The sequence below is a fragment of the Triturus cristatus genome, chromosome 2_2, assembly GCF_964204655.1.
Source record: "Triturus cristatus chromosome 2_2, aTriCri1.1, whole genome shotgun sequence".
In the NCBI taxonomy this organism is placed as follows: Eukaryota; Metazoa; Chordata; class Amphibia; order Caudata; family Salamandridae; genus Triturus; species Triturus cristatus.
Genome location: NC_140582.1, coordinates 490,451,697 through 490,465,375, shown reverse-complemented (window position 1 = coordinate 490,465,375; position 13,679 = coordinate 490,451,697). Strand labels below are relative to the sequence as shown.

General features: G+C 48.1%; 1 protein-coding gene across 1 annotated transcript in view; it reads right to left on the bottom strand.

The window, feature by feature from the left end:
- The window catches only part of RNF150 (ring finger protein 150), a 379,113-nt gene that overhangs the window by 102,530 nt on the left and 262,904 nt on the right, over positions 1 to 13,679 (bottom strand). The window lies entirely within an intron of this gene.

Genomic DNA, 13,679 nt, shown 5'->3' with positions numbered 1-13,679 from the left:
ACAACCACTGTTCCCAATAAGCTGCGCGCGCACAGAAGTCACCCTAAGCGCGCAGTGTGCTATATTTAGCGCGCACTCCCGCGACACTGTTCGCGCCTCCGCATTTAAAATGCGAGCGGCGCGAAAAACTGCCATTTCCTCATTGCGGGAGACGACGATTCTTACAGTGCACAGCTGCGGGGCGGATTGTGGTCCTTTGAATTGGTATTCGTGTTAATTGCAGCACACAGGGGTGCTGTGATTAACATGAATACTAACTCAAGGTGTCCCAATTAGTCCCGCAGCTGTGCACTGTAAGTAAATAATGCAGAGTGTCTGCGTGTGTTAAAGCACACGTCGTATTAGAGACTTTGCTTTTTTTTTTTTAATTGTGCACAACTGCGGGGATACTTGTGATCCTTTGTGTTGCCTTCCTCCAGCTCTCCTGTAAGGAAGAGATGAATGGTCATCATTACCGACCAGCACCTGCGTAAACGCAACACTGTCTGTTTAGATTTATTTCAAATGATTGCAGCTCACACGGACAGAAAAAGTAAAAACCATTCTTATGTACAGTAAGAAAAGGTTCGGCATCATCAACTCCAACAAAAACATATGGCTGTATAACACCACAAAATAACAATCTAAAGATGCACAGGCAGATGCATTCTTCGCAATAAAGCATTCTCAGTAGATCCTGGGTGATTCACTGCTTTAAAAATCTGCATAATCGGGGAGGAGCCTAGCGCTTGACCAAGATGGCCGCGTGAGCTTAGAGCTCCCGAGACCCTCGCGCCCTCCGTCGACTATCCTGTCTCCAATCCTGATGGTATGCATGGCACCGTGTTGCTGAGTTGCCAGGGAGGCGATTGATGCTGCCTGCGGTCGGATCGCTCATCGGGAACCGGACTTATGACTGGCGTAAGATTGCGGCCTAACTCCCGGAGATGCCAGGGGCTGGAGTTGGCAGGATGCCCGACTCCTAGTTGATCAACAACGGCCTGGTGAGGTGTGAACTGTCGGACGGAGGCCCTCGCTCTTTCACTTTCGGTTTCGTTTCCTTTGTCTGCCCGGACACTGTAGTGCTCTGGGTGGCTTTATAACCCCGGGGACGCTCGGTGGGCTACTTTGGCAGAACAAGGCGGACCTGCTCACTCTTTATACCTCTCTCTGAGAGGGGACGGTCTTCACTGCATTGGACTGCCTGGAGTCCATTATGTCGGGCAAGGCAGAAGGTGATCGGCTGAAGACTAAGTCAACCAGGCGGGGAACGTATTCCCAAGTCAACAGTATGGACCGCTACGCCCTCCTGAAGACATCGCCGAGTGGATCGAGCCAGGCGCCGGATGCCCAGAAGGAGGACTCGCCTGGGACACCGGAGCTCTCCCTGCAGGATGTCATGGGCGCGCTTGATGGGATGCAGACCTCGATGGGGAGGCAATTCGAGGCCCTGGCGCATAAGGTGGATGCCATCCTGGTGGATGTCAACTTGATCCGCTCGGACCTGGGCAAGACAAACGAACGCGTTAAGGACCTGGACCACAAGACCACGGGCCTCACTGATGAGGTTGCGGATCTGCAGAACGAGGTCCGGAAGCTGAGGGCCGAGAGTGACCTCGCCGCCCGCCGGCTGGAGGACTTCGAGAGCCGGTCCAGGCGCAACAACGTGCGCGTCATCGGGGTCCCGGAGTCCTCGGATGAGGCTTCGGTGGACCTGCTGGTGGAAGATTTGGTCCTCAATCATCTGAAGCCTAAGGGCCTTGGAAAGTTTTTTGCGGTGGAAAGGGCCCATAGAGTGCCGGGCGGACGGCCCAAGGCGGGTGCCCCGCCGCGGCCGATTGTCGCCCGGCTCTTTCATTTTCGAGATCGGGACGCTATCCTGCAAGCTTCGAGGGTGACGGGCCCAGTCCCCTTCCAGAATGCGTCGGTGAATTTTTATCCGGACTTCACCCAGCAGGTGCAGAGACAGAGACAGAGCTTCCTGGGGGTGAAGCGAAGACTTCGGGAACGGGACCTAAAATATGCCATGCTTTTCCCCGCCAGACTACGGGTGGTGCATGAAGATCGGACATTCTTTTTTGACTCTCCTGTTATGGCCGACGAATGGCTGGACGCTTTGCCCCGGCGACGGACCGGGGACGACACAGCTGAGCATGGAGACAGTGGCCGGGATGGACAGGGCTGATATCTCAAAGCCGGCCTGACTTGATTTGACCATATTTGAAGATTTGAACAGTGTGCAGTAACTGTGGAGGGTTGCGGGAGGACGAGGGGTGCTCTTTTCCTCCCTTGGGGTACTTTTTGTAGATTTTTGTTTTTGTAGGGCGACAGGCACACTGCAAGTTGGGGGGGCTTTTTAAGCTGCAGCAGGGGTGCAGGGTGGGGGGAGTTATGGGGAGTTTGAATTTGTTGTTGGGGGGTTTATTTCTGCAAGGCATGATGATTATCCTCAGGGTTGTTCCCCATGGTGGCGCCTCGAGTGGGGGGTGGGCCTCTTTCCGTTTGAGGATGGGGGGTAGAGGCCTAAGTGTTATAAGCTGGAATGTTAATGGTTTGGGGGATCGCATTAAGAGGGGGATTGTTTTGCAATTTCTGAAACGCTCAATGCCAGACGTTGTACTGCTGCAGGAGACGCATCTCATAGGCAATACGTGCTATGCCCTAAATAGGAAGGGGTATAAATTCATTGCACACTCGGGATTCTCTTCTGGGTCCAGGGGTGTGGGCATCCTCGTTAGAGCATCACTGCCTTTTGAGGTGGACTCCACCATTGTTGACGATAGGGGGAGGTTTGTGGCGGTGGCGGGCGGTGGGAAGGAAGGACTTTGGTTTTGGTTTCGGTTTATGTCCCGCCGGCCCTGCAGGCCGCCATATTTGCTGAATTGGGCAGGGCTTTGCTGACTCTCCCGGGGGGCATGCTGGTAGTGGGAGGGGATTTCAACGCTGTGGGCTCCGGACTGCTGGATAGATACCCGCCCAGGGACACAGGGGGGGCTCAGAAATGGCTTCCAGACCTCCTGGACACATTTGGCCTGATAGACTGCTGGAGGCTCCGGCACCCCACACAGAGTCAATACACGTTTCACTCCGGGGCGCATGGTAGCCTCTCCAGGATTGACTACCTGCTCACTCTGGCCGCACATGCCTCGTTGATATCCGAGGCGAGGCACATGGCACGTGGTATCTCTGATCACTCGCCAGTGTGGATCCGGCTGGATCTCGGTCGGGAGGGAGGAGGGAGGGTGGCCCCCATTAACCCATGGTATTTCCGAGACCCCAAGATGCGCAGCGCCCTGGTAAAGAAGGTAGATAATTACTTTAAGGACAATCTGGGAACCGTGGACTCGGCGATCTCGCTGTGGGAAGCTTTTAAGACCGTGCTTCGGGGGGAGGCCCTCTCCCTGGTGGTGACTGCCAAGAATCGGAGGGATTGCGAAGTGCGGCAAGTGGAGGAGGAGATTGCGGCCCTTGAGGGGGATATGGAGGAGGAGGTCACAGAGTCCTCATTGCATGAGCTTTGCTTGAAGCAGGCGGAGTATAGGGACCTGGTGACGGAAGCCGCCAAGACCCTTAGCAGGGAACAACAGGGCCGTCTGTATGATGTTGGAGATAAGGCAGGGAAACTCCTGGCGTGGCTGGACAGGAAGCAACGGGTCAATAGGGTGGTGCCAGAGTTGATTGGAGAGGGGGGAGAGGCGATTGTGGAACCTGAGGGGATTGTGGAGTGTTTCGCGGAGTATTTTCATAGGGTTTATTCCTCTGTGTCGGACAGGCCGCCCGAAGACTCGACTGATCTCCTCCGTGATATCGAGTTGCCCTGCCTCTCTGACATAGATAGGGAAGATTTGGATGGCGACATCACGGTCGATGAGGTGGCGGGGGCGATTCGCGCGTTGAATTCGGGTAAGGCCTCTGGACCGAACGGACTGCCGATCGATCTGTACAAACTGTTCCCGGATAGGGTCGCCCCTCACCTGTGCGCCATGTTTTTGGAGGCGCGGGGAGATGGGATCCTTCCGTTGGATCAGCGGCTGGCGTCGATCGTGGTCATACACAAAGAGGGTAAACCCCGAGATAGATGCGCCTCCTATCGGCCCATTTCACTCCTCAACGCTGAGCCGAAAATTCTGGCCAAACTCCTGGCTACCCGTCTGATTAGGGTACTTGGCGATCTGGTCCACCCGGATCAATCTGGCTTTATACCGCAGCGAAACACAGCATTGAACCTTAGGCGTCTTCATGGCGTCATCGCCAGGGCGGGCACGCTGCGTGAACCGGCTGTTGTGGCATCTCTTGATGCCACGATGGCCTTTGACACGGTGGAGTGGGCATACTTATGGGCCGTGCTGGCCAAGTTTGGTTTCGGTCGCGGGTTTGTGAGTTGGGTCCGGTTGCTGTACGAGGGGCCACTAGCGAATGTTGTGGTGAATGGTCGGGCATCTACTCCGTTTCAGCTTGGTAGGGGTACTCGGCAGGGCTGCCCCCTGTCGCCTCTGTTGTTCGCCCTCGCCCTTGAACCGTTGGCTGCGTGGATACGTTGGCACCCGGATATACGGGGCCTTAGGTGGTCGCCTGATCACGAGGATCGTATTTCGCTTTATGCCGACGATATCCTGTTGTATCTTGCCTCACCGAAGAAGTCACTTATAGTGGTCTGTGACGTACTCGCATCGTTCGGTAGGAACTCGGGGCTTGTGATTAATTGGGGCAAATCGTACTTGTACGTTCTTAGTGGCGAGGTCCCACCGATCCCTAGAACATGTCCGATACAGGTTGCCCAGCAAGGTTTTGTGTATTTGGGGATTTTTATATCCATGGATCCTGTTGTGCGCTATGAGAGGAACCTGCTCCCCCCCTTGGCACGCTTGAGGCGAGATGTTGAAGGTTGGCGGAGGCTGCCGCTCTCCCTTGTTGGGCGTGCGGCCCTGTTCAAAATGATGTCCCTTCCCCGCTTCCTCTACGCCCTCCAGAACACCTTGGACTGGGTACCGGCCAAATACTTTCGGGAGGTCGAAGGCCTCCAAAGGACGTTGCTGTGGGATGGGCGGCCGCGAATAGCTATTTCAAAGTTGATGCTCCCATGGTACGATGGGGGCATTGCGCTCCCAGACATCCGACGGTACTATTGGGCCACGCAGCTGAGCGCGATCAACCATGGGTTTTACGGCCCTGCCCTTAGCCCTGGGTATGCCATGGATAGGTGGCTGCTGCGCGGAGGCAACTACTACAGGGCGTTGTATTCGCGGTCCCTAGACTCGTCCCTCACGGGGCCCACAGGTGTGGCGGTGCGCGTATGGAAGATGGCGACCGACTCGCTGGGCTGGAAGGATAGGCTCACCCTCGCTACCCCATTGTTTGAATCGGAAAGGTTGGGAAGACTCTGGCACACGAAGGGCTTTGATAAGTGGGACCTGATAGGTATATCCAAGGTAGGAGATGTGCTGCATAAGGGGAGGGTAAAGTCCTTCGAGGAGTTGCAGACTGAGTTTGAGCTAGGGCCTTCTGAGTATTTTAGGTATATCCAGCTGCGTCACGCCCTCCGATCAGTCCTTGTGGAGGGTGAGAAGGTGCCGGAGTCCTCTCCCCTTGAGGACCGAGTCCTTGATGGTCATATGCCCGAGAGCACGATTTCGCTCATATATAAGAAGTTGATAAACGTCCGGGCAGACTTGCTATTGGGGCTGAGAGAACAGTGGACCAGGGATGGCCTCGAGTTGGATAATGAGGACTGGCAGTCAGCGGTTTCTTCGCCTAAGGAGGTTGCGATCCCGTCGCGTCTGAGGCTGGTGCAGCTTAAAATACTGCACCGGGTGTATGTTACGGGGCCAAGGCTGGTCCACATGGGATTCTCGGAGGACGGCCTGTGTAGGAGGGGATGTGGTATGGTGGGTACTTTCCTGCACATCATCTGGGAATGTGGCGTCATTGTGGAGTTCTGGAGGAGAGTCCATGCAGTTATGGGGGAGGTGACGGGCATTGTGGTACAGCCAGAGGCGCGGTGCTGCCTCCTGAACGTCTGGGGGCCCACTGATCTCGATGAGGCGCAGACCCAATGGGTGACTCTGGGTAACATGGTAGCAAAAAGGGATATCGCGCGATTATGGGGCTCCTCGGGACCCCCTACACTGACTGCGTGGAAGGAGAACATGGATTGGAGCATGTTTAGGGAGAAGACGGTCTACTGCTCTAGAGGTCGCCCCCGGAAGTGTCATGCCATCTGGGGGCGGTGGAACCAATACAGGGGGGGAATATGTCTTGCCCCGGATCTGGAACCTCCCGAGGAACAGCTTTCCCCCTGACCTACCTTCCAGCACAGTTTGGTTTTGGTAACTGTTCTGGGCCTCTGCTGTTCCCCTTCTTCCTCCGCACACAGTCTTATACTTAGTAGATGAGTGGGGTCCTGCCTCCCCTGGAGGCTTTCGCCATGGGATTTCAATGTTTCTGCCTTGCTGGGGTTTGTTGTGTGTTTTTTCTGTGTTTACTTAAAATTGGACCTTTGCATTACTCATCGTACTGTATCGGGGACACATTACTGTATCTAACCTGCAATGCTGCCGAACCTTCGGGCTGTCGGCTGAATAGCTGTGTCCTGAATTTCGAAATAAAGGTTTTCAAAAAAAAAAAAAAAAAAAAAAAAAAATCTGCATAATCGAAATCAGCAATCAATCACATTCAGCCTGCCTTTTCCTGACACACACAGATTCCCTGCTCTCTGCTCCCGAAACAGACAGAGGACTACAGTGTGATAGTTAAATTCAATCAGGTAAACAGAGTGTAGCCATAGTTTTGTTTCGTGCTTTGGCTCCCAGCAACAAACACATTTTTACTTATTGAAAAATTAAGAGAACCAGTTGGTAAACTCACAGCAAAGACAATCTAGCGTTACTTTCACAGTTTTCTGCACTGCACTAAATGAGCACTATTACCGTTTCAAGATGGCTATGCATAGTCCGACTGCGCGAAGAGCGTGTTTTACTACAGATCAGACTGAATCACCAGAGCACTTACTCTTTCGAAGCAAAGCCGCACCCGCGCTCTGATTTCACATCATACTGTGCCAAAACAGTGTATTCGTGTTCACTGCCTTGATTTTGATGCTCGAGCCAAGACGGAATTTTCTGGAAGTTTCATCCTAAAATATCTTTGCAAGATGTTCCACTTCCTATCCGAAAGCGACTTACATGTTCAGAGGCAAAGTGCTATTTGCACTCATTTTGATTACTGCAGTGCTTTACAAGAGGGAAAATTGGGAAGACTCGTCACAAAACTGCAGGTTCCACAAGACTCTGCAGGAAGACCGTTTTCAATCAGAATATTTAGTCCAGATTATGAACTGTCAATCTGCCGAAAGAGTCACACTGATTGCTGGTGCGTAAGAAGCGACCAGGCAAGGTTGCAAGCGTGGAAACAAAAGGAGTAGCAACCAGCTACCTTTACATTTTTAAATGTTGGACCACAGACCATATGTATGACAATGTCTTTAGTCTCCCTAAGCAAAGGAACTCTTCCCCAGTTCACATCTACGAGCCTAACAAGACGATGGCATTCGACCAGGGGTCACGCATCGAATAAGACCTCCCGCAAAAACTATCAATAAGTATTTGTAGAGCGCGCTAATCACCCCACTGGGTATCCATTTGCTACGGTATATAACGGAAAGTTTCACTTTGAGATGAACCCTGAATGCCTGGCGATCCAAGAAAGCGTTGACATGAACAACACCTCGTCTTACCACCCGGTTTCAACATATGCAGCTTTTCCAGGCCCTACAAACCTTTAGGCATCTCTGCACTATCGAAGTATCCAAAATACGGTTTATGTTTCTTGTACAGAGGATTTCGTTCACTAGGGAATCAATACTTGTCGGGACAGTTTCGATCCTAATATTCATCAGAATAGGAACGGAAACTTTCAGTGTTTATTTCAGTCTTCCAGCCCTTCCTCAAATGAAGAAAGGAGCATCCATTTATAGCGGTTAGTTGTTCCACAAACGTAACTCTGTCCGTTCCCCTCCTGTCCAGATCAGGAATTTTCTGCAACAACTTTGTGACACCCACAAACACTATTTTCAACTTTTTCTTTCATTACATATCAAGACAAAACTTTTTATAACACTATGCCAATCTGTCCCAATGGCACAGGAGGACATCACAGCAGCATTCTTTACCGCCACCTGGCTAAGCTCACAGCAGATAAGATATAGTCTTAAAACCTGCCACTATGGTCTAAGCTGCTAACTAAAGCCTTGCTTCGCCATGCTAGGTTTAATTTGAAGGCAAGAGCAAAAATTAAGCAAGGGGACCAGAAACGGTCCACATGGCCTCTTGCAGCAGGTTAGAAAGCTACCACAATTTAGGGTCACTTTCTTTTTTTTGTTGTAATAATGCGATCCATGGCTGGGAAGGACGTCGGGCTATGCCCAACCTTTACAAAGGCAAGATGTGAAGATTTGAGGCACTCACCCGGCCTGCCGTCAGACCGCCAACTTCACCAATTCATGTTCTACCGCCAACCCAGCCACATCGTTTCCCTGGGTTTAGGGCACGTTAGCAATTCAAAAGGGTGTCTTCTGCGGTTCTGCGAATTACAGTGTTAGAACTTTCAAGGTGCAGGTTTTTTTTTTTTTTTAATACAGTTTACCACTAGCTGACATTCCCATTTTCTCCATAAAGCTCTCAAGTTCCCAGCGTTCTAATATTGCATATGACAACACTATAGGGGGCTACAATTATCATTAAATGATCTCTAGTCGAGTCATTGGCAGAAGCGAGGGGAAAGAGAATGGCACTTATTGTTTTAGAAATTAAGCAATGTATCCCGCAGTATTTGGCAATAGTTGAAATTGCTAAATGAAGATGAATGCTGTAGGCTACAGCAAAAAGATTCCATTCCACAACTTATTGTGTATATGTAATCTTGTGTAGGCTCTCAAAATTTACCCACCCAATGAACAGTGCTCCAGTTAAGAATCTTTAGTAAACTCTTATGATGGCACCACCGTTGGGAGTCTTGTGCTTTTGTAAACCTGAAGTGTACTTGCCTGTGTAACCAATTCATGTCATGGCAGGAGTATCCAAATTGCTAATCTGCCTTAAGACCCTTCACGTGGCACTGTATGTGTGGAAATGCACCATCTTCTCAGATTTTTAAGCAAAAGTTTGGAGTGATATTTGGCGCTGCACATACGCACGGTCTGGTTCCTGGCACACATAGCAATGGCTGCAGCGCACAGAGACCCTACACTGTCGCACACAGAGGAAAAAAATTAGAGGGAACATTGGTTACAACACATGATTGGAGTAAATTTAATATGTAGTGCACATGCCACACATTAAACAAAATAAATTAATAAAGAAATGGCATTTCACTTGCAGCTTATTTCTACGCTTCTTAAAGGGTTGACTACCAACTCTTCATTATTGCTCAGGGTACATTATAATTAGGGCCACCGGTTTTATGGTATTTATTTTTTGAATATTTTCGTCTGTATTTATCCATATTTACTTTTTGGCCATCTTATTGGTATTTATTTAGTGTTTTGTGAATAAAGGAGGTCATAACTTGTATGTTTCTGCATTCATTTAGCGGATAATCTGTATTCCCACTTTGATGCCTGTCAGGTTTTAGCACATTACACAGCCAAAAATAAAGAAATAATGAACCCACATTGGCATTATAGAACAAATACATCATGAGAAATGCAGTATTTGAATCAAATCTCATTCAGCATTATAACTTCCCATGCTGCCAATATGTACAGCTATTGTCTTGAAATTTAATAATCTCAGTATGTTAAGTCACTCAAAACTAGCCAAATTATCTGTCTTTTTCCGCTTTCAAAAATAAATACAGGCATGATTTTTCAGTAAAAATCAGTAAAAACGGAAAATAGGAGCCCTAATTATAATTTAAAAAATGTTCAGTGTCTCAACTTGATGCGCAAGATCAAACTGTTTGCAATGTTTTAACAAATGACATTATTTCGATTTACTTTGTTTGCGTACATTCAAACAATTTATAAATTAGCCAATTGCTAGAGCTCCAGGCCTTGGCTTAGGTACCTTATGGTGTATGTGGCTTGCACTGGAAGCTTCCATCACCACTAACCTCTGCAATGAGTTTGCTCAAGGTATTACAGCACGACAGTGAAAAACAAAAAATATTTACACCGAAGCAACACCACGGGAGGTAGCAGATCCTTCTACGGTTCCCTAAAGCTTGGTGAGTCTCCTTAGGCATCAGACATGCAGTCCGTGATGATCTGCTGTCTCCCTCTGGTCTGGAGGGTACGGAGAGGGTGGAATGGCAAATTATGAACTGCGGTCTACCTCGCCTTTTACCCAGTGAACCGAGAGAGGTGGGTGAAAGGTAGGTGACCCTATACCTTCCCCTTCCATCCTCTCTGGGTTCCTGTGAGTCTGTACTGACTAGCGATAGATAAAGTATCTACCTGGTGCTCAGAAGCGACTTATACAGAGCAGGTCCCAACATGTCTCCTGTTGTCTGTTAGAGAGCAGAATGTATGGCCCTCTATAAAAGGAAAGGGCAGATGGAGGTTTGTGTCTTTGGACAGGACCCAGCGTAATTAATTTCTTGGAAAAGAGGCTGCTAAGGAAAATCAGGGAGGTTGGCAGTGCTCGAATTGTTTCACGTATAGAAGGGAGGGGGAAGAAAAGCAAGAGGACACCAGCTGATTGAATGGTCCCTGTGCCCCTGGAAATAAGCTACACTCCATTGAAACGCCCAATCTGTGTGACAGCGGCCTTGAGTTGCTTGTGTTCCGGTTCAGGAAAGACCTGGCCTGGTAGTTCGGGCAGGACTGTTCCTATTGGAATAGCAGCCTAGAATGATTTGCATATGGCTGGGGCCAAACAGAGGTGGCATGGTGGGAAAAAGAATGAGTGACTGACATTGGTTAGACTTCTTACAAGCATTGCCTTGTAGGTTTGAAACGTATTAGCTTTCAGAGGAAAATCCCGTTATTGATAAAAAGCTATCTACATGTCTAATTATACTCATCCTGAAAAACAAATTAAGAAGAAATAATAAAAAACTGAAACAATATGGAAGCATCTACAAAGTAAATATCAAGGACTGGGAAGCAAGGGAGAAGTAACATATACAGAAGTATGAAAATATACATATATATATTTATAAATATCCATCTTGTCGCCACTGAAGGAAAATACAACGCATGAAAACAGATGGAACACAAAAGCAGTATACTTAAGAGAATTTACTTAAGTAACACTCCTGCCTATAACCTCACCATAAACCTGATACGTTCATGAAAGGAGAGATCAGATTAGTTATGACAATACTTAGGCCAGTCGCAATGTCTCAAAAACGGGGAAGTAGATCTTGCTGGAATAATAAAATCAGTGCAAAAGCATGTTGTCTTTCTTGGAGTGTTTCAAAACAGAACCTGGGTGACAAAGTCAAGAGTAAGCTATGTCTATACAGTGCTAAGTTTGTACCGGTGGATTCAGGTGGTCTTTACCAGCATTCATTTTGGGGACCTAGCACTTATTTTTCATCACAAGACTTTGACCCAGAGATAGAGAGAAAAAGGCAGAAAAGGGAGAGGGGGGAGTAAAAGGAAAGTAAGAAAATATGAATAAATGGAGAAAGCAGGGATGAAAAAGCACCTAGAAGGTTGAGATGAACAGATAAGGAGTGTGGAGTGGAGGAAGAATAAGGCAAGGTGTATAATCTAGACAAGGCTGCATTGGTATAAGGCAACCCCAACATTCAGCAGTGCCTCTTAATAAAAGATTTTCAGGTCTTGCCTGAAAGCAAAGCGGTCACCAGACCTTATGTCACTACCAAAAATAGAGCTTTAAAAAGCAACACTGGGCGGGGAAACCGGCTCTCCCTCTCTACAAGCTTTGGACTGGGCATAAAATGTGTCCGTACCTTGAAAAGGTGCGTTTGTATTGCCCTTTTTAGGTCAAGCATTCGAGACCTCTTGTATATACTCTAGTATATACTTATATATGTATGTACTTTGTGGGCTCTGGAGATCAGCCCTAGGACTTGTCTGCTTCCACTTTAGGACTTTTTTTCTGTTCAACAGCCTCTATTTAACTTTCCTGACAGAAAACAACCAGCAGAGGTCAGTAAAATACCAGAATCATTTTAAATGTAAATGTAGGTGTACTTGTAAAGCGCACTGTGACTCCATGGAGTATCCTGGCGCTGAAGACCGCTGGGGAACCCGTCCTGGTTTTCCCCGTGAGATGGTTCCTTTCTGGGTATCTCCAAGGCGAAACCAGGCATCCCAGGCGTCTGTGGGGGGCCATTGTAGAGATGAGGCAAGCTTAATGCCCAGAGTTGCCGAGTGTGTTCCTGGTTGGAGTAGGTACCGAGGCGAGAATTATCGAGTCCGTTTTGACCCTGGTCCACGACCCTGCCGCGTTGGGAATTGAACCCTGGTCCCTTGCCGATTCTCTGCTTACGGGTCTGCCGCCTCTAACCAGTGAGCCACACCTCTCCATTTTAGCATTCTCTACATTCCCGTCCATAGAAATTGTTTTCCACGAGCACCCATAAACAATAATATTTTTTTCAAATCTTGTATTTTCAGTGATCTGACCACCGAAGGCCTTGATTTTATATTAGAGACATAGCTTTGGACTATACCATTTCCTGCTGAAAGGCAATATTTCTCTCCATGTGTTCCCATACCTGGCATGTCACGCAGTTTGGTGCTTACTTTCCCTCCGTGTTAAAGAACAGTAGATATTTCAGCAGCCAGGCTAATGTGCTGCATGGCTAAATTCATGGAAGGTCCCAAAGGCGAGACCGATTGCAATGCACATGCTTGTTCACCTATGAGAAGATATATGTTCAATACAGTAGTCTGTGTTGGCGTGTTTTGACAAGCAAATCAGGCTGTATGCCCGATATGTTCACTGGAAAGTGTTATGTTTGATCCCATAGGTCTGATCTGTTTATCATGAAAAACTACATCTAAGTCAGTAGGACTAACTTGTGTATCGCGGAAAGCATATGTTGAAGCCAATATGCCTTTAAATGTGGCTTCTTTTTGGACTGTGTTAAAGCCGGTAGATCGATATTTCGCTACAGAGAACCCCACCAAATCTCATACTGGGCAATGATTTAGCTGGTAGTTACCCCCATGACAAAACCTGGAGGTAGAAGATATGCACTGTGATCATCCTTGTTAACATTATATATTTATCTGCAAACTATAATTGTGTATGTTAATGTTATGACTATGGGCCTTAAAGCTACCTAAAGGGCAACACAGTAAGACTGAGTTTATTCTGGCGACAAGCCAGTGATGATGGCTACAGGCCTGATTTGGTCATTTGGAAAATTTATATCAGATACCATAGGTGTGATCTGTTTATTGCAAAAGTTAAGCTAAAGACAGTAGGGCTGGACTATATACTGTGAAAAGTGTATGTTAAAACCATTAGGGCTTTATGTGTGAAATGTTATTACACTGTGCACTAGCCCATAGAAATGTATTTTGTTACATGGGTCCTCACAAAATACAGTAGCAGGCAAGGGTTTTGGTGTTGTGTATACGTTGTGGGTAAGCTTATGCACAATACAGTAGGCTTGAACTGGTTATGGTGACAAATCAATGATAAAGACAATAGGCCTGACTGGAACTTAGGGAAAGGATACATCAGATGCCATAGGTCCATTCTCTTTATTATGAAAAATTA